Source organism: Hyperoodon ampullatus (assembly GCF_949752795.1).
Source record: "Hyperoodon ampullatus genome assembly, chromosome: 3".
In the NCBI taxonomy this organism is placed as follows: domain Eukaryota; kingdom Metazoa; phylum Chordata; class Mammalia; order Artiodactyla; family Ziphiidae; genus Hyperoodon; species Hyperoodon ampullatus.
Genome location: NC_136916.1, coordinates 82,938,771 through 82,958,327, shown reverse-complemented (window position 1 = coordinate 82,958,327; position 19,557 = coordinate 82,938,771).

Sequence of the window (19,557 nt, the reverse complement as noted above, 5' to 3'; positions counted from 1 at the left end):
CCATGCCTGGCTTCCTCCCGGCCATGACTCCCCTCCCCCTCCCAGTACTGCATCCCCCATCCGCAGGTAACTGCAACCCAGACTCCGCCCACTCCCCAGCATCCCCTAGTGCTTTCCTGCTTCCCGAGAACGGTCCCCCGCCTGTCTGCCATCCCAGCCAGCTAGCTCTGCTGCTCTCGAGAGAGCTCAGCCTTGGTGGTGCCATGTTTTCCCAGAAACGAACATCGGAGGGCGCCATTTACCTCCTTGCCCCTCTGTCTTCCCAGTGCAATGCCTCCTGCTAACTCTTGTGCCCCCAGGCTATCCTCTCCTTCGGGGACCACTCAGCCTGCCCTCCCAAGTAGCCATCCAGGTCTCCCTTGACCTTCTTCTTCCAGCACGTGATTGTCTCTCATTTCCCGTTCCCTCAGGACTCTCATGGGCTCTGAATTCATTCAGTGGCGGTGTGAACTGGGTATACATCTCATCCTGTCTGAACCTCAGGCTCCTTAAATGTAAACTGGTGGGGCGGGGTTGAGGGTGGGGCGGTCATATCATTGGCAGTTAGGATGATTCCATGAGATCAATAGAAAAGTCTCTTTCTCTTTTCCTGAGGGGCAGGAAGTCTCTAGGATGGAGTGTGAGTCAGGAAGGGGTCATCTCTCCTTTACATCTTTATAACTGCCCAGGAGTCCCCAGCAGATGTTCTCTCAAGTCTTTTTGGCCCTAAATATGCCATATGCCCATATCCACACACATCACCAACAAAGGGTTTGGAAACCCATGATTGACTTGGACCTATCAGGATTTTCCCCTTGGGCTGGGGCTCAGATGAACACCCCTTGAAACCCAAAGCTGAGTGAAGGAGGACAGATGCGTGTTCTGAATCCAGAGGGGAGGGGGGTGGACGAGAAATGCATGTCGAGTGGGCAGCAAGCAGTATCAGCTACACCTGGCAAGCTTATGGTCCCCAGATACCGTATGGCCGCAGGGCTCTTTCCACCAGATTTTTTAGATCACACCTAAACACCCATCCATGTGTCATAGGCAAAGTTTGGCAGGAAGTGCCAGAATGTAGCATCCCACCAGTGTTCTGATCTGTGCCTCTGATGTCAGTCGCATAAAGGATGAAAAACAGCTCAGTCAGCTTTCCTGATGGTTGCATAACTTTGGAAGTGGCTTTGTGAAAGACGGTTTTAGGAGACCTATGAAAGAAGAGGCACACTTTCCGGCTGTAAGTCCATGGACCAGGACCCAGACAATGCACCCCTTAACCTCCTGAAGGACTCAACAGCTGCTTTCCTTGGCCAGATCCTCTCAGATGCCCTCCATGTAGGCCTCTCAGCAGAAAAATCTCATTCACTGCCTTTTTTTAAAATTAATTCATTTATTTATTTCTTTATTTTTGGCTGCGTTGGGTCTTCGTTGCTGCACACGGGCTTTCTCTAGTTGCGGCGAGCGGGGGATACTCTTTGTTGTGGTGCACGGGCTTCTCACTGCAGTGGCTTCTCTTGTTGCAGAGCATGGGCTCTAGGGCGCACGGGCTCAGTAGTTGTGGCTCACAGGCTCTAGAGCGCAGGCTCAGCGGTTGTGGCGCACGGGCTTAGTTGCTCTGCGGCATGTGGGATCCTACCGGACCAGGGCTCGAACCTGTGTCTCCAGCATTGGCAGGCAGATTCTTAACCACTGCACCACCAGGGAAGCCCCATTCACTGCCTTTTCAGCTGGGCAAAAGGGCCTGAAAGGATGATTCCAATCAGGCCAGTTGGTTTAACGCCATAAAATCAGGTTGTAAGCAGCTGTTACATGCAAAGGTCCACCAAACCTGTCTGTTCTTTGTGGTCAGTCTCCATCTAAATGAGGCTCTAAATGAGCCACCACAATGATACCTCAGGCCTTGTTATGTCAATTTGTGGGAAGCCATTGAGTCCCGGCAGCAGGAAGAGAATCTCCTTTGGACCCAGTCCTTACAGGGGGAGCCTCAGCCCAGTTTTCCTGGGATTTGCAGGGCTGGGTCAAGGGCCTCTGGACTGGGGTGGGGGAAGTCAGTTGGGGGAGGGGTAGGCCAGGGGTGGGAAACTTGTCCCTGCTGGGGACTCCTGGGACAGTTCTCCTTGGCCTTATAAAGAGACCTAAGGGAGAGATGGCCACTTCCTGCCTCAGAACTCTGTACCTGAATATGATGCCTGGACCTGCTTCAGCCGCCCTGTGACCACGTAGGGACTCCAGCCCAGGAGTTGTTCAGACACATGGAGAGGTGCAAAGCCAAGAGACTAACAGAGAAGCAGAACAGGAGCCCGGTGTCACCCTGGGTTTGTCCTGCCTATGACCCTCCTATTACGCTGGTTGAGTTGAATTTGGGCGTGCAGGTATCTGTGTGATACACTATGTGTGCTTGTTCAAGTTGATTAATATGGCGCCCACCCCTACTGGGGCCCATAGAAAAAGATCTTATTACTTTATTTATAGTGGCAGCTGATAGAATTGTAACAATGGGGGTCTGTATTATTTTATGCATATTAAAAATTCTTTTGGTTGCATGTAACAGTCACCCAAATTGAACAAGGTTTAAACACAAATGAGAATTTATTGTCAGAATATGGGCCTGTCTGACAACACCCAAAGCGTGGAGTGTGGTTTTGATCTTGTGAACACATTGGAATCAAGGTTCCAGATGCCCTCAGGCCACCCACTCTGTACTGGGTTGAGTAGTGTCCCCAAAAGCTCATGTCTACCTGGAACCTCAGAATGTGATCTTATTTGGAAATAAGATCTTTGAGATGTGATTAATTAAAATTAAGGTGAGGTCACACTGGGTTAGGGTGAGCCTTAATCCAATAAGTGGTGTCCTTATAAGAAGACATGGAGAAGAGACACAGAAAGAAGACGTTGTGAAGACGCACAGTGGAGAATGCCATGTGAAGACAGAGATTGAAATACTGGAGTGATGTGTCTACAAGCCAAGACACACCAAGGATTGCCAACAGAAGCTAGAAGAGAGGAAGAGAAGGATCCTCTTCTAGAAACTTTGGATGAAGTATGGCCCTGTCAACGTCTCAGTTTTGGACTTCTAACCTCCAACTGTGAAAAAATAAATTTCAATTGTTTTAAGCTCCACAGTTTGTAGTAATTTGTTGCAGCAGCCCTTGGGGACAAATATACCCTCTACTCTTCTTGCTTATGTTGGCTTCTCTTCTCCCTCTGGCCACTACAGATCAACCCCTCTACCCCTTAATCCACCAAGCTGCCAATAGCTTGCAGATTGGACACTTGTCAATCAAGCCTCAAATAAGAGAGTCAGGGGCTTCCCTGGTGGTCCAGTGGTTGAGACTTCACCTTCCAACGCAGGGCGTGTGGGTTCAATCTCCCTTCCAATGTGGGCGGGGGTGTAGGTCTGGGAGCTACGATCCCACATGCCTCAGGGCCAAAAAACCAAAACATAAAACAGAAGCAATACTGTAATAAGTTCAATAAGGACTTTAAAAATGGTCCACATGAAAAAAAAAAAAGAGAGAGAGAGAGCGTCAGTCCTTTCTGCCTCTCCAATGAAATTCTCTGGGAAAGAACTCAAACTGGCCCAGCTTAACTTGGGAGATAAATCTAGACCAATCCACTGTGGCCACAGGGAAAGTGACATTGCACCAGGGTGGCAGCTCCCAAAGTAGCCATGGGAAAGAGGGATAAAGGAGAATTTCTAGAGTATCAAGTGTCCACTGCAGATACCCCTAAATCATTATTCCAGAAATACCGGCTTCTCTGGACCATGTTCATCTGTCCTTTAGTATTTTCATGCATATCTGTCAATGGGGTAAAAATGGAGACAGAACACTGAATCTTAAAAAGCCAGAAATCTAGGCTGACCAATGGAAAACTTTGGCAATGTGCAATGTCAAAGAGAAGATGGACCCCAGTGTTCCTGGAAGGAATAATGGCACATCTTATAAAGTAACTAATTTGATGGTCCTTACCCCATGCTGTCTGCCTGGAATGAGGAATTGATGGCATTCAGCCCCGTGGAAAATGGATCTCGAGAAGTGGCCAAATAAAACTGTGCTTGCTTCAATCTTTGTCTCTGCAGATTTTTCTCTTCTCTGTTGCAGTGTGGAAACTGGGCCAGTCACAAAAAGACAAATACTGCATGATGCCACTTACAGGAGGTAACCAGAGTAGTTAAATTCACAGAGACAGAATGTAGAATGTGGTTGCCAGGGGCTGGGAGGAAGGGAGAAATGGGCATTTATTGTTTAATGGATACAGAGTTTCAGTTTTGCAAGATAAAAAGAGTTTTGAACACAGTTTGCACAACAGTGTGAATGCATTAAACACTACTGAACTGTACATTTAAAAGTGATTAAAATGGAAAATATCATGTCACATGTATTTTACTACAATTTAAAATAATAAATAAGTCTCCACTGAGAGCATCATCCAATTCCTGCCCCAACTAGACTACTAAGGCATGGTTAAGACCATATACTTTGAAATGTGATAGACCTGGGTTCACCTCTGAAGTTTCCCATAAACCTGAGCATGGATGTGGGCAAGGTAGATGCTCAATCTTCAAAAATGTTTTTTAAACCAAAATATACATTTTATCTTTCAAGTGACTAAATCATAGTTAGTACCAGGTTCCCAACCATTCTTTGAGCTTCCATCCACAAATTTAGAGTGATCAGGATGTTTTAACAACCAACTGATTCCCCAGCCTAAGCTGGAGTTGGTAACCTGTCCTGGCCAATGAATATTGGGGAGTGTGCACTTTCTCTGCTCTGCGTGTATGGTCCAGACAGCCTTGCAACTCTGGCTTCAGAAATGAAGAGCAACATAACCCCACTGCCATTAAACTTGTCAAGTTTATCCTCCAAAAAGGTACTTTGTGTATCTAACACTGACACCTAACGAAAACCCTGGTTGGTCATTTGGATACATCTAGCCCAGCTCTGCAATGCGATCAGTGATGTCCTCACCAGGCTTTTGGGTTCACATCAGGGAAGAGTTGGAATTCATCCCTCAGGATGTTCAACGTGGAAGGGCCTCAGTCATCATTTAACCTTCCTCCTTGTTTTTAAAAATGGGGAAACTGACACCCAGAGACAGTTAAGGGACTTGTTTAATAGAAACTAAAGGTAGAAATGGGGATCAAACCCAGACCTTTGGAGACTAAGTACAGACAAGTTTCCAGCACAACAGGCTGCTTCCCAGAAATATACGTGCCTCATGAGTTTCCAAGTCATCTGTGCTCAGGAACCTAGCCAATTTTCTCTGTACTTCTCCAGTTTTAATGGATGCACTGTCAAAGTGAGCATGTATAAAAATGTACATTGTTAACTGTGTTAATGAAATCCTGGATTCCTCTGTACATTCCACCATAATAGCATCTATCACAACATTTTATAATTATCTCTTTGTGGCCTGTCTCCCGTTCCTCCCCCACCAGACTGTAAATTCCCTGACAACAAGGACTGTCTTGTTCCCAGTACCTAGCACAGAAACTGATACAACTATGACCCTGGATAGATAGTAGTTAGATCATTGACTGTGCAAATGAGGCGTGCATTGTCCATAATGACAAATGTTCATTTCATATCTTAGTCTTAGAAGAAGCAAGTCGTCTGAGAAAATGTATGGCATATGCAGGGGCCCAAGCAAATTGTCAGAAGTGTAACAGAATTCTGCAGATGCCTTGCGTTTTTTTGTTTGGGGGGTCGTTTTATTGCTTTATAATAAAATTCAAGCCTCCTATGTATGTCAGGTGACAGGATGGCTGCATCAAACATTTCAGCAGGTCCCAAATTTTAAGCATACCATCTGCTCTGTTTTCAGAATTAACTCAGTTGTTCATTAATCCTTTATGTGTTGAGAACCCGGGTGGCCCAGCCAATGATACACCCATCTGGCAACCAAAAGCAATTTAAAAATAAGTCAAATCCTTCACTTGTGTTTCTCAGAAACCATAAAGTACAGCTTAATGTATGGTCCAGAGAAGCCCTTATTAGAAAATCCTCTCTTTTCCTGACCCTATCCCTCATAACCTGCAAATGTTTCAGCATCACCCTCTACACATTTTTGGTGCACTTCTGGATCACAGTGGTGAAATAATACCACAACCGCATCTCCTTTCCATCCTCAAGCCAATGAGATGGTACTAAATTAACTTAGAAGATGCAAACTCTCAATAGAAAAGAGATTAAGAGGTGGCACACAAAGAGACAAGAGATTTCAGCAAAGTCCTGCAAGATGGTGAGCCCACTGAGACACCAGAGTAACTACTGGGTGAGCAGAAGTCCCAACCAAGAGCAACCTAGACAGCATTACACTCAAAGGATCTCAGCCTGTCTTGCAGACACTTAGAGAGGCTCGGGATTCAGAAATGCTTTGTGCAAGGGAAATGTTAGGCTGAAATAGAATATTATCGAAGAATTACATAGAGAGCCAGTGGACTCACTGCCACTATCCCCTGACCACCCCGCCTCACACACACCTATGTGGAAACACAGACCCCTGGAAGCAGTACATATTCCCTCCATACAAACAATCACACAACTTCTCCTTAAAGAAATGGAATGTTCCAGGGGGAAAAAAACTTTGTGTTCTGGTATTTAAGGGCCCAGGATAATGCACAACAGCTCTCTTGATCATCTTCCTCGAGAAGCCTCACCTAGGAAATGCAAAAGGGTATAATCCTTAGGAAGGGGAAGTTAGCAACACCAAGCAAAATGACACATGCATTTGTTCTCTGACCAACAAGTCCATTTCCATGAATCTATCCAAACAATATGAAGAAGACACATGCACAAGGATGTTCACTGCAACTGTATTGTTAATAGCAAAAAACTGGGCCCACATATCATCCATAGGAATGGGTTGAAGAAACACTGGTACATCAGAACAATGGGGAGCTTTACAACCATAAAGAGAAATGAGGAAACTGCCTATAAACTGCTATGAGGGACTTCCCTGGTGGAGCAGTGGTTAAGAATCCACCTGCCAATGCAGGGGACATGGGTGTGAGCCCTGGTCCGGGAAGATGCCACATGCCGCAAAGCTACTAAGCCCGTGTGCCACAACTACTGAGCCTGCGTGCCACAACTACTGAGCCTGTGTGACACAACTACTGAAGCCAGGCGCCTATAGCCAATGTTCCACAACAAGAGAAGCCACTGCAATGAGAAGCCCACACACCACAACGAAGAGCAGCCCCCTGCTCGCTGCAACTAGAGGAAGCCCGCACGCAACAACGAAGACCCAACACAGCCAAAAATAAATAATTTAATTAATTAGTTTAAAAAAAAACTGCTATGAGTTTATCTCCATGATACATTGCTAATAGGAGGGAAAAGCAAAGTACAGGCAATGTTTAGAGTATGTTACCTTTTGTGTAAGAAGGGAGGAAATATGAATAATCTTCTTTTTCTGTGATATCTTTTTCTGGTTTTGATATCAGGGTGATGGGTGGCTTTGTAGAATGAACTTGGGAGTGTTTCTCCCTCTGCAATTTTTTGAAAGAGTTTGAGAAGGATCGGTGTTAGCTTTTCTCTAAATGTTTGATAGAATTTGCCTGTGAAGCCATCTGGTCCTGGACTTTCGTTTGTTGGAAGATTTTAAATTACAGTTTCAATTTCATTACTTGTGATAGGTCTGTTTATATTTTCTAATTCTTCCTGGTTCAGTCTCGGAAAATTGTACCTTTCCAATAATTTGTCCATTCCTTTGTGGTTGTCCATTTTATTGGTATATAGTTGTTTGTAGTAGTCTCTTATAATCATTAGTATTTCTGAGGTGTCAGTTGTGATTTCTCCTTTTTCATTTCTAATTTTATTGATTTGCATCCTCTCCCTCCTTTTCTTGATAAGTCTGACTAAAGGTTTATCAATTTTGTTTATCTTCTCAAAGAACCACCTTTTAGTTTTATTGATCTTTGCTATTGTTTTCTTCGTTTCTACTTTATTTACTTCTGCCCTGATTTATGATTTCTTTCCTTCTACTGACTTTGGGTTTTCTTTGTTCTTCTTTCCCTAGTTGTTTTAAGTGTAGGGTTAGATTGTTTATTTGAGATTTTTCTTGTTTCTTGAGGTGAGATTGAATTGCTGTAAACTTCCCTCTTAGAACTGCTTTTGCTGCTTCCCATAGGTCTTGGGTCGTTGTGTTTTCATTGTCATTTGTTTCTATGTATTTTTTTAATATCTTGTTTGATTTCTTCAGTGATATCTTGGTTATTTAGTAGCACACAGTTTAGCCTCCATGTATTTGTGTTTTTCACAGTTTTTTTTCCTGTAATTGATTTCCAATCTCATAACATTGTGGTCAGAAAAGATGTTTGATATGATGTCACTTGCCTTGAATTTTCCGAGGCTGGATTTGTGACCCAAGATGTGATCTATCCTAGAGAATGTTTCGTGTGCACTTGAGAAGAAAGTGTATTCTGCCACTTTTGGGTGGAATGTTCTATAAATATCAATTAGATGCATCTGGTCTATTGTGTCATTTAAAGCTTGTGTTTCCTTATTTATTTTCTGTTTGGATGATCTGTCCATTGGTGTAAGTGGGTGTTAAAGTCCCCTACTATTATTGTGTTATTACTATCGTCGATTTCTCCTTTCATGGTTATTATCATTTACCTTACGTATTGAGGTGCTCCTATGTTGGGTGCATAAACATTTATAATTCTTATATCTTCCTCTTGGATTGATCCTTTGATCATTATGTAGTGTCTCTCCTTATCTCTTGTAGCAGTCTTTATTTTAAAGTCTATTTTACCTGATACGTGTATTGCTATTCCAGATTTCTTTTGATTTCCACTTGCATGGAATATCTTTTTCCGTTCCCTCACTTTAAGTCTGTATGTGTCCCTAGGTCTGAAGTGGGTCTCTTGTAGACAGCTTATATATGGGTCTTGTTTTTGTATCCATTCAGCCAGTCTGTGTCTTTTGGGTGGGTCACTTAATCCATTTACATTCAAGGTTGTTATCAATATGTATGTTCCTATTACCATTTTCTTGTTTTGGGTTTGTTTTATGTGGGTCTTTTTCTTCTCTTGTGTTTCCTGCTAAGAGAAGTATCTTTAGCATTTGTTGTAAAGCTGGTTTGCTGGTGCTGAATTCTCTTAGCATTTGCTTGTCTGAAAAGCTTTTGACCTCTCCATTGAATCTGAATGAAATCCTTGCTGGGTACAGTAATCTTGCTTATAGGTTTTTCCCTCTCATCAGTTTAAGTATATCCTGCCACTCCCTTCTCACTTGAAGAGTTTCCACTGAAAAATCAAATCAGCTGATAACCTTATGGGGATTCCTTTGTATGTTCGTTTTTGTTTTTCCCTTGCTGTTTTTAATATTTTTTCTTTGAATTTAATTTTTGTTAGTTTGATTAACATGTGTCTTGATGTGTTTTTCCTAGGGTTTATCCTCTATAGGACTCTCTGTGCTTCCTGGACTTGGGACTATTTCCTTTCCCATGTTAGAGAAGTTTTCAAGTATAATCTCTTCAAATATTTTCTCAGACTCTTTTTCTCTTCTTCTGGGACTCCTATAATTCAAATACTGGTGCATTTATCATTGTCCCAGAGGTCTCTGAGATTGTCTTCAATTCTTTTCATTCTTTTTTCTTTATTCTGTGCTGCGGTAGTTATTTCCACTATTTTATTCTCCAGGTCACTTGTCTGTTCTTCTGCCTCAGTTATTCTGTTATTTATTCCTTCTAGTGTATATTTCATTTCAGTTATTGTGTTGTTCATCTCTGTATTTTTGTCCTTTAGCTCTTCTAGATCTTTGTTAAACATTTCTTGTGAAAAACCACATTCACAGAAAGATAGACAAGATGAAAAGGCAGAGGGCTATGTACCAGATGAAGGAACAAGATAAAACCCCAGAAAAACAACTAAATGAAGTGGAGATAAGCAACCTTCCAGAAAAAGAATTCAGAATCATGATAGTGAAGATGATCCAGGACCTTGGAAAAAGAATGGAGGTAAAGATCGAGAAGATGCAAGAAATTGTTGACAAAGATCTAGAAGAATTAAAGAGCAAAGAGAGATGAACAATAAAATAACTGAAATGAAAAATACACTAGAAGGAATCAATAGCAGAATAACTGAGGCAGAAGACCAGATAAGTGACCTGGAAGACAGATTGGCGGAATTCACTGCTGTGGAGCAGAATAAAGAATGAAAAGAAATGAGGACAGCCTATGATACATCTGGGACAACATTAAAGACAACAACATTCGCATTCTAGGGGTACCAGAAGGAGAAGAGAGAGAGAAAGGACTCGAAAAAATATTTGAAGAGATTATAGTCGAAAACTTCCCTAACATGTGAAAGGAAATAGCCACCCAAGTCCGGGAAGCGCAGAGAGTCCCAGGAAGGATAAACCCAAAGAGAAACACGCCAAGACACATAGTAATCAAATTGGCAAAAATTAAACACAAAGAAAAATTACTGAAAGCAGCAAGGGAAAAATGACAAATAACATACAAGGGAACTCCCATAAGGTTAATAGCTGATTTCTCAGCAGAAACTCTACAAGCCAGAATGGAGTGGCATGACATATTTAAAGTGATGAAAGGGAAGAACCTACAATCAAGATTACTCTATCCAGCAAGGATCTCCTTCAGATTCGATGGAGAAATCAAAAGCTTTACAGAGAAACAAAAGCTAAGAGAATTCAGCACCACCAAACCAGCTCTACAACAAATGCTAAAGGAACTTCTCTAAGTGGGAAACACAAGAGAAGAAAAGAACCTACAAAAACAAACCCATAACAATTAAGAAAATGGTAATAGGAACATACATATCGATAATTACCTTAAACGTGAATGGATTAAATGCTCCAACCAAAAGACCCAGGCTCACTGAATGGATACAAAAACAAGACCCATATATATGGCGTCTAGAAGAGACCCACTTCAGACCTAGGGACACATACAAACTGAAAGTGAGGGGATGGAGAAAGATATTCCATGCAAATGGAAATCAAAGGAAAGCTGGAGTAGCAGTACTCATATCAGATAAATTAGACTTTAAAATAAACAATATTACAAGAGACAAGGAAGGATACTACATAATGATCAAGGGATCCATCCAAGAAGAAGATATAACAATTATAAATATGTATGCATCCAACATAGGAGCACCTCAATACATAAGGCAACCGCTAATAGCTATAAAAGAGGAAATCGACAGTAACACAATAATAGCAGGGGACGTTAACACCTCACTTACACCGATGGACAGGTCACCCAGACAGAATATTAATAAGGAAGCACAAGCTTTAAATAACATAATAGACCAGAGAGATTTAATTGATATTTATAGGACATTCCATCCAAAAACAGCAGATTACACTTTCTTCTCAAGTGCACATGGAACATTCTCCAGGATAGATCACATCTTGGGTCACAAATCAAGCCTCAGTAAATTAAGAAAATTGAAATCATATCAAGCATCTTTTCTGAACACAACGCTATGAGATTAGAAATCAATTACAGGGGAAAGAAACGTAAAAAAAAAAAAAAACATGGAAGCTAAACAATACGTTACTAAATAACCAAGAGATCACTGAAGAAATCAAAGAGGAAATCAAAAAATACCTAGAGACAAATGACAATGAAAACACAACAATCCAAAACCTATGGGATGCAGCAAAAGCAGTTCTAAGAGGGAGGTTTATAGCAATACAAGCCTACCTTAAGAAACAAGAAAAATCTCAAATAAACAATCTAACCTTACACCTAAAGCAACTAGAGAAAGAAGAACAAACAGAACCCAAAGTTAGTAGCTGTAGCTAAAGCTGTAGCTTTACCATGCTGAAGGTCTCCTGGGAAAAGCCAAAGATGCTCCCTGGGTGGGATTGGACCCTGGAAGTGCACCTGGAGGCCAGAGTCTGAAAGAAGAGGTGAGAAACTTTACAAATTGAGTGGTGGAGCTTCTGACCCTCCTTTCCTTCCAATCAGACTGGTGTTGGGAGAATCTGCTCTACAGCTGTGTCCGTCAAAATGGAGAAGAGCTTTTCTCACCCACAGCAAAAGAAAACTGTCTATTTTTTTGAGGAATTTGGGGGAAGTTTCCCTGGGGTTGGTTGCAAGCTATTTGAGTACCATCACCCACTTTACCCCCCAAATCCCTTGCCTCTCACCCTCCACTCATTTTGCCAACAGCCCCGTTTTGTTTGTTTGCCTAAGATAAGTCTTCTAAGTTTGGTGTTGCCACCATTGGTCCCACATGTTTGTCGCATTCTGCCAGGACATTCTCTGGGCATTCAGGAGCCTGTGCTGGCACATTAGAGCTCCTGGTCATTTTATCCACAAGGCACTTTGGTTTCCTTAACTAAGGTTGATGAGCTTTAAAGTACCTACTGACATGTTAGAAACCAGGGGAAATGCATGAGCTCTACAATAGAAAAAGGCAACTCAAACATCAATATGAATATGTGTTTAAATGTCTATAAGATGGAACCTAGGCAGCTAGTCAACTTCAACTCCCCTCAGCCCTTTCTGGGCTTTATATGAATTACATTTTGTTTGGCTCACGGATAGATTTTAATGTGCTTTGCGGGGAGGTGTTGTCTCTAAAATTAGGAGTGCTCTGTGGCCTTCTGAAGTCTTATACTATGGCCCTCCAGGATTTCCAAGGTGAACTTGCAGGGAACTTCACAAGTTGAAGATTAAATGAGATCACAGAGAATAAACTACTTTGAAAGTAGATTTTTTTAGGTTATTTGAGGATCTCTTCTGTCATTCTTTTATCCTCTCCTTTTCCAATATCAGAGAATGAGTCACGATTCCCCAGAGCCACTTCCATCCCCAACTCCTACTCCTGTTTCCTCCACTAATCCAATCCCACTCTAAATCTGCCACTGGAGCCTAGACAAAATCCAAGTAAGGGAAATTTTCTCTGTCATTTCTTGTGCCCCATAGAAACTTGATTTTTCTAAGGCTCACAAATGTTATTATGCCACCCTTGTCCAAAGTATTACAATTGATTTAGGAAGATTTGGGAACCAGGATTAATAGGGGCAAATTTGGGGACAAGTGGGTCTCCTCAGTGCCCTTAGCCCATTGTCATCTGTCCTGCTGGAACCCTTCCCTTTACCCCTAAACTGTTCCCGGCATACTTAGCTCCCAATTTCCTCCATGATTGAAGAAAAAGTGTGTTTCTCTCCCTTTTCCTCCCTATCTTTTGACTTTTGCTTTTCAGCAAAAGCAGTATATTCTCTCCTTATTGTTAGTTCAGGGGCACAGGATGATAATGGTAATTGTGACACTAGTAATTATTGTCCTAACTTTCTCACTGTTCTGATTGTGCAGCCTCGTGTAGTGGAGTTGTTTTTCAGGGATGCAAGACCGCACTTTGTATCTGAGATTTCTCCAGCAGCCACTTGGAATTTAGAATCCATATTCTCAAACTCTAGCATTTATTAGAGGACATGTGATTAATCCAAGTTTTGCTCATGATTAAAAAAATTTCCCTGGGGTATTAGAAGACCTTGAGTCTAAAGCAATGGGTGTTCTTTGAGGAAGTAGTATTTCTCCACACTTCACGTCACCTGTGGAGTTGTGGAAGTATGGACAAGAACAGGAATTTTCTTCCCTACCCACCAAACCTCCTCCTCCTCCTCTGCTCCATTTCTGAGTCTGAAATTGCTCCTCAATTCACCCTCTGACCTTGCAGTCACTTTCAATATCTCTTCTACCTTCATGGCTCAAGCCAACGTCAGGTACCGCTCCAGTGAACTACCTTTCCGCGGCAAGCACTACTGTGAATCCTCGCCCTGTGATTGGTCCCCCACCTGCAGTCCTATCCATACAAGTCCTTACCAGACACTCCAAAAGATGATGCTTCCCAAGCCGAAGTTCATGTCATTAAGAGCCAGAAACAGTTCCTTACCTGATCGTCTGTCGGGTTAAGGAAATTTTCTTCTATTAGTAATTTTTAAAAATCAAAAATAAGGATTTATTGTATAGCACTGAGAACTATGTTCAATATCTGGTAATATCCTATAAAAGTATCTGAACAAGTATACATATATATATACATGTATATATGTATATGTAATATATGTGTATATACATATATAAATATATATATACTGAAAGTATATATACGGCATCACTTTGCTGTACACCTGAAACTAACACAATATTGTAAATCAACTATACCTCAATTACATAAATAAATAAATAAATAAATAAAATTTTTTAAAAATCAGCAATAAGCATTAAGTTTACTAAAATTTTTTAGTATCTCTTAACTTAGCATGTGGAATTCTTATTGGATCTACTGGTATGCCATATCATATTAATATATTTTCTATTTTTGTGCCATTTTCACCCTCCTGAGATAAACCCTACTTCATTGTCATAGCAAATAATTGTTTTAAATTGAATTCAGTTTGTTAGTGTTTTGTTTGGAATTTTCACAGCTATGATTCTCAATAATTAGGGCATTACAATAGTAGTGATTTTCAAACAGTGAGTTGTATGGCTCTTAGTTTCCACGGAGACACCAAATGTATTTGAGGGTGAGGAATAGGAATTGGGGTGGGGGGAAGAGGGGAAAGCAAGTAGGTGAGTACAAGCTCTCCTCACTTCCTCAACCAGAGATGCTTCGTTTTTAAAATCTTTTTTATACACTAGGGTTCCATGTGTGGTTTTAGAGTTGACATTATTTGACTGAAATGAATTGGGTGGTTTTCAATCTGTTCATACTTGCTGAGACACTTTAAATAGCATGGGAAATTATCTGTTCTGTAAAATCATATGAAATCAGATCTTTTTAACAGGTGGAAGAGTGAAAGGGTCAGTAACTTTTTGAAAACCCTTTAAATCGAAATTTCTGTGGAGGTGATTGTAGATTCATATGCAGTTGTAAGAGATAGTCCAGAGAGGTTCTCTGTGCACTTTGGCCAATTCACCCCAGGTAACATTTTCAAAATTAGAGTATAATACCAGAACCAAAATATTGTCATTGATGTAATCCACGGTCTTATTCAGGTTTCCTGAGTTTTACTTGTACTCTGTGTGTGTATGTGTGTGTGTGTGTGTGTGTCTGTGCGTGTGCATGTGTGCATGCTCTATACAATTTTATCATCTGTGTGTGTTCGTGTATCCAGCAGCACAATCAGGCTACTCAGCAGTCCCAACACCACAAAGATCCCTCACGTTGCCCTTTTATAATCAAACCAACAACACTCCTGATACCCCTTCCCTCTCCCCTTTTCTAATCCCTTGAAATCTCTAATACATCCTCCATTTCTTTTTTTTTCCACTTAAAAAATGTTACATGAATGGAACCATACAGTGTGTAACCTTTCGGGATTGGCTCTTCTCACTTAGCATAATTTCCTGGCTATTCATTCAAGTCATTGTGTGTAGCAACAGCTGGTTCCTTTTTCATTTCTGGTAGTATTCTATGGTATGGATGTTCCACAGTTTGTTTAACCATCCATCTGTTGAAGGATATCTGAGTTTTTTCCAGTTTTTGACTATTACAAATAAAGCTGCTATGAACATTTGCATACAGGTTTTTGTAAGCATGTAAGTTCTCATTTCTCTGTGATAAATGCTCAATTGATGGGCTGTATGGTAAGTGCATATTCAATTTTATAAGAAACTGCCAAACTGTTACCCAGGGTGATGGCACCATTTTATGTTCCCTCCAGCAAATGCAGGAGTGATCCAGTTTCTTTGTTTCCCTGCCAGCATTTGGTGTTGTCACTATTTTTTATTTTGGTCATTATGATAGATAGGTAATAAGAGGTCATGTGGTTTTTATTTTCCTTTGAAATATAATTGACATAAAATAATATATTAGTTTCAGGTGTTCATTGTCGTTTTAATTTGCATTTCCCTAATGACTGATGATGTTGAACACGTTTTCATATGCTTATTTGTCATCTCATACCCTTTTCAATGAAATGTCTATTCATGTCTTTTACCCATTTTCTAATTAGATTGTTTGTTGTTTTTACTGTTGAGTTTTGAGTTCTTTATACATTCTAGAAATTTGTCCTTTGTTGGATATGGTTTGCAAGTATTTTCTCCCAGTATGTAATGTTTCCTCTTCACATGAACTTTCTCAGAACAAAAGTTGTAATTTCAATTAAGTCCAATTTAGCAAATTTTCCTTTTATGGATCATGCTTTTTGTGTCAAGTCTAAGAACTCTATGTCTAGTTCTAAATCCTAAAGATTTTTGCCTATTTTTTCCTAAAAGTTGATAGCTTTATGTTCACATTTAAAGTCTATGATCCGTTTTGAGTTAATTTTTGTATAAAGTGTGAGATTTAGGTCGAAAGAGGTTCTTTTTGGATGTCCAACAGTTTTAGCACCATCTGTAAACAGGCTGTCCTTCCTCCATTGAATGGCTTTTGTACCTTTGTCAAAAAACAGTTGGGCATATTTGTGTGGGTCTATTTCTGGGTTCCCTATGATCTTAAGTATATCCCCCTGCCATTAACATACAGTCTTGAATACCGTAGCCACATAATGTCTTGAAATCAGGTAAACTGATTTTTCCCACTTTGTTCTTCTTTTAAAAAATTATTTTGGCTATCTACTTTCTTTGGCTTTCCATATAAATTTTAGAAAAGGCTTGCCTTTGTCTACCAAAAATCTTGTGAGATATTGATAAGTGTTGTATTAAACCTATCAGTCAGTTTGGGGAGAGTTGGCATCTTTACTGTATAGAGTCTTCCAATCAATGACAACACAGTATGTCTCCCCATTTATGTAATTCTTCTTTGAGGTTTTTCATCAGCATTTTGCAATTGTCAGCATTCAGATCCTGTACATGTTTGTTTAAGTGTATAATCTAAGTATTTCATTTTCATTAGAGTGACTGTGAATGGTATCGTGTTCCATTCCGTTTTGCATGTTCATTGTTATTCTATAGAAATTGATTATTATGAATGATCTCTTATCCTCAGAGAACATCCTTATTAGTTCTCAGAGGGTTTGTAATGGAGGAGGGGGGGTGGAATTTTCTATGCAGACAACCATGACATCTACAGATAAAGGTAGTTTTATTTCTTCCTTCCTAATCTGTATGACTTTTATCTATTTTTTCTTAGATTTGTGGAGTGGCTAGCACTTCCAGTACCATGCTGAGTAAGAGTGGTGAAAGTGGACATCCGTGCCTAGTTTCTGGTCTTAGAGGGAAAGCAGCCAGTCTTTCACAATTAAGTTTCAAGTTAGCTGTAGGATTTTCATAGATGCTGTTTATCAAGTTGTATTATTTTCCCTCTATCCTGAACTTGCTGAAAGTTTTGATCACAAGATGGGTGTTGGATTTGGTCAAATGCTTTTTATGTCAATTGCTATAATCATATGATTTTTGTTTTTTAGCTTGTTGATACGGTGGATTTCATTGATTGATTTTGAATGTTGAACCAGCCTTGCATACCAGGAATGAACCCCATTCAGTCCTGGTACATAATTTTTTTTACATTTTGCTAAATTCTGCTTGCTAGTATTTTGTTGAAGAGTTTTGTGTCTGAGTTCATGAGAGATACTGGTCTATAGTTTTCATTTTGGGTACTGTTTTTGGTATCAGGGTAATACTAACTTCATAAAACAAATAGGGAAGTGCTTCCTTCTTGTCTCTTTTCTGAAGAAATTATGTAGAATTGGTATTAATTCTTCTTTAAATGTTTGGTCGAATTCTCCAGTGAATCTATCTGAGGCTGGAGATTTCTTTTTCAGGAGTTTTAAAATTTGTAATTCCATTACTGTAGTGGCTACTCTAGTGGCTACAAGACTAGTCAAATTGTCTATTTCATCTTGGTTGAGTAGTTTGTGGGTTTTTTGAGGCAATGATCCATTTCTTCTAAGTTGTCAAATTTATCACTGTAACGTTGTTCATAGTATAACCTTATTATCCTCATAGTAAAAGATCTACAGTGCCCCTTGTTTTTAAGAAGAGAGAAAGAGTTTGCTACTCTATTGTATGTTACAAAAGAATTATAGATTGTGGAATGCAGTTTAAAGATGACATATGCCAACAAGTACCTTGTATTATATGGCACTGTCATAATTCATAATTGTTTTTGAAGATGTTGGGGGTAGGAGTTTATTAATTCATTTTATTTATTTTTGCTGTGTTGGGTCTTCGTTTTTGTGCTAGGGCTTTCTCTAGTTGTGGCAAGCGGGGGCCACTCTTCATTGCGGTGAGCGGGCCTCTCACTATCGCGGCCTCTCCCGTTGCGGAGCACAGGCTCCAGACGCGCAGGCTCAGTAATTGTGACACATGGGCCCAGCCGCTCCACGGCATGCGGGATCCTCCCGGACCGGGGCACGAACCCGCGTCCCCTGCATCAGCAGGCGGACTCTCAACCACTGTGCCACCAGGGAAGCCCTCAAAATTGTTTTTATCTTGGAATTGTTTGGTATTAAAAATTAAAACTTCTGCTCACAGGCACGCCAAGGTGTGTACCCTGTAAGCATGGTATCAGTGATTTTTTTAAAGTTATTATTATTCTGGAGCCTCAGACAAGAATTATAACTTCTGTGATGATCATTTCTTTCCTTTAATTATTTCTGTAACACTCCACACTGAGTTTTGAAAACTCATCCCTCATTTTTTTATCAAAAAGGGGGGAAAAACTTTGTTACTCTGTTGAATGTTAAAAGATTGACAGAACCTGTAGTGATGTCCCCTATTTCATTCTTATTATTGGTCATTTATGTCTTCCATCTTTCTGCTTCATCAGTATTCCTACAGGCTTATCAATTTTATTGATTTCTTTCCCCGAGAACCAGATTTCTGTTTCATTGATTTCCTCTATTGTTTTCCATTTCATTGATTTCTGCTTTTGTCTGTATTCCTTCCTTCCTTCTTCTTGCTTTGGGTTTAGTTTGCTTTTCTTTTTCTAATCTCTTGAGGTAGGAACTCAGGTTTTTAACTTGAGACTTTTCCTCATTTCTAATATAAGCATTCAGTGCTATCAATGTCCCTCTCAGCACCACTTTTGCGTCACCCCGACATATTTTGATACGTTGTACTTTTTCTTTTCATTCAGTTCTATAACAAGTAATTGTCAGAAGTGTACTTTATTCATTGTCTATGGTTCACTCTTATACAAATGATGCCATGAAGAACTTCAGTTTACAAACAGTTCTCAGCCATGTCCGGTGCAAAAAAGAAAAAACAAACAAACAAAAAGTAGAAACGCTCTCAAAGTCAAATGTGCATCTGGAAACAATTCAAGGATACCGTGATAACCTTGGAGGAAAGTCAGTAAGAAATTATGTGGGAAGAAGGGGGTGTAGCAGACGCTGTCAGTCCGGCCACGTGTGCATTTCCTGAAGAGCTGCTCTGTCCCTGTGAGGGAGAAAATATGGGGCATTTACTAACTGGTGCACATCAAATCAATCCTCTTTTCATTATGCCCAAAAGCTTCTTAGCAAGACCTTGGGTTCTCTGCTTACAACACTTTTACAGGGAATTGGACTTCTGTGGCTTTTAACATTGAAAAGATGTCTTAAAAGATGTCTTATTGAAATCGATTGTGTGTGTGTGTGTGTGTGTGTGTGTGTGTATTCTATTTTCTTTGAGACTTCTTTTTTGTCCCATTGTTTTTTGGAACTG